The sequence below is a fragment of the Rattus norvegicus genome, chromosome 17 (assembly GCF_021556685.1).
Source record: "Rattus norvegicus strain SHRSP/BbbUtx chromosome 17, alternate assembly SHRSP_T2T, whole genome shotgun sequence".
In the NCBI taxonomy this organism is placed as follows: Eukaryota; Metazoa; Chordata; class Mammalia; order Rodentia; family Muridae; genus Rattus; species Rattus norvegicus.
Genome location: NC_141550.1, coordinates 48,655,805 through 48,658,223, shown reverse-complemented (window position 1 = coordinate 48,658,223; position 2,419 = coordinate 48,655,805). Strand labels below are relative to the sequence as shown.

The 2,419-nt window shown below is 43.1% G+C and overlaps 1 non-coding gene across 1 annotated transcript; it reads right to left on the bottom strand.

Annotated features, from left to right (window-relative positions):
* Positions 1 to 2,042: 2,042 nt before the first annotated feature.
* On the bottom strand, positions 2,043 to 2,114 carry Trnaq-uug4 (transfer RNA glutamine (anticodon UUG) 4). The gene has a single exon. It is a non-coding gene; the product is annotated as a tRNA-Gln (tRNA).
* Between the last annotated feature and the right edge of the window lie 305 nt (positions 2,115 to 2,419).

The window sequence follows — 2,419 nt, the reverse complement described above, 5'->3', positions numbered from 1 at the left end:
AGCCAATGGGAGGGTAAGGGCTATTGGACAGAAAATTCTCAAGATGATTTTGAGTTGATGCTAAAGTTAGAGAAAGAAAGGCCTACTTAGATATCAACAGCACTTGGGCCTGTACTGGCTTAGCTGGATTCTTGTTGAAATTTGGTTGCAGATGATGAGACCTAGTTGAGAAGAGGACTAAAGAAGTAAAGAAGCCTAATTAAAGTTTGGCTAAGATGGCATTCTTGTGACCATGCTGCTCCCATCTTGTTCTCAAGGGTGTCTCTCAGCTTCCCAAAGGAATAGGAAACTCGTGGGTACATGAGGCAGCAAGAGAAGCATCCCTGTGTGATCCCAGGCTCTCCATGGCTGTTCTGCACCACACAAAATCAGGGCTTTTCTACCACATTACTTTGAAGGCTTTTTGATAAAGTCTGAGTTGTTAGATTTGAACTAGGACGGTGGACACTTGATAGATATGATTGTAAGAATCATGCTGTTAAATTATCTTTTAATTTTGAAAATGAACTCTTCTATCATTCCATAAAGTTTTGGAAGATGTCTTTGGAATCTGTTTGAAGAGTCACTTTGTTGGGGAGGAAAGCAGTGCTGGGGGTCTGTGATAGTTTTCATATGCTCAGTCCAGAGAGTAGAACTATTAGAAGGTGTGGCCTTGTTGGAGGAAGTGGTCCCTGTGGGGGTGGGCTTGGAGGCCCTCCTCCTAGCTGCCCAAGGATGCTCAGTCTGTTCCTGGCTTCCTTTGGATGAAGGTGTAGAACTCTCAGCTCCTCCTGTACCACACCTACCTGGATGCAGCCATGCTCCTACCTTGATGATACAGGACTGAACCTGTGAACCTGTAAGCCAGCCCCAACTAAATGTACTTTATAAAACTTGCATTGGTCATGGTGTCTGTTCACAGCAGTAAAACCTTACCTAAGACAGGATCCCTCAGAAAACCATAGGCTGGATGTGTTAGTTGCAAGAATGCCTGGGGTTATAAGCATCATGCATGGCAAGGGGTAGAGGGATCTGTTAGGATTCAGAAAAGAAAGTTCTTTGAGGGACAGCTCATCTAAATAGCATCAGTGAAGACAGGGCTACTTCTCCACCTTCATTAAGGCAACACCATGAGGAAAAAGGTCATTTTCTCCTCCAGTTAAAGTGACACAATAGGAGGCCACACAAAATAAGCACAACCATGATAGGAATCTTGGTGACTTGTTTTTACAAGGTTAGCAAACAATTTGTTATAGTTTCTCTGCATAACTAGTGGTAACTCATAATACTAGCTAATGTATTATTTATGGATTAATGGGCACTTGGACTCTGAAATAGGACTCCAATTGCTTTCCTGTTATGTATGAAAAGAATTAAAACAAAAAAAGAGCATGAGAAAACAGTTCGCCGGATTTAAAGTTTGCAAGTGAGATGGCCCATTGCCTGTAATCCTAGAATTTGGGAGATAGAGGCCAGAGTAGACTACAGAAAACCTTACCACCAAAAACAAAACAAATAAAAGCATAAACACCAAGGAAATCTTTGTTTCTTCCTAATTTAGTTCCTACCCTGCTGAGAGAATGCTTTCCTCCCTCTCCCCCATAACGCTCTATCGGCTCATTCCTAGTTTATATTGCAAGTCCAGGTTCTTGTTTCTTCGGGAGAGTTATTTGTTGAGGGATGCTGAGAGGTGAGAAGGGATGCTATGGCAGCAGTATCTTCAGCTGGGGAACCTTGGAGAGATTCAGTTTCAGGGCCTGGCCTGTGTAGCTGGCTTAGGCATCACAGCTCCTGCCGGTGTGAGATCCCGGCTTCAGCCGGAGAGAGATTGTTTTGCTTGGGGACAGGAAAAAGACAAAGAGAAACAGGAGGGAGCAGGACTAGGGGAGCACGAGCAGTCTGAAGAAGGTTTTTCTACAGCTGTTGGGGAAGGAATTCACCTGAGAAGGGTTACCTCCGTGTGTTTTGAGAGTCAAATGTCACGTGTAGTAGAGGAACAAGTTTTTCCACACTTAGACCTCAGGCTGGAAATTATAAAAGGTTCTTTATAAAAGAGCCTTTGTAGGTCCCACCGAGATTTGAACTCAGATTGCTGGATTCAAAGTCCAGAGTGCTAACCATTACACCATGGGACCGACAAAAGATAACGAATATGTAACCAGAGTTGTGGAACTTTCTATGAACTGTAAAGTCAAGCTTCAGTTTTGACAAGGATTTTTTTGGGTGTGTGTGTGTGTGTGTGGAAGTAACACGTTAATTAATGAGAGAGATTAACTAACTAATTAGGGAGAAATTGCCATCTTTCTCTTTTAGTCTGGAGAACACAGTAAGTCTAGACTTAGATTTATGAGCCCTGCATCTTACACAATCTAGGGCCTCTGAGAGAGAAAGAATAGACCGACAGCAACACAGAATCAGATACAGCCCTTCCAAAGCCAAG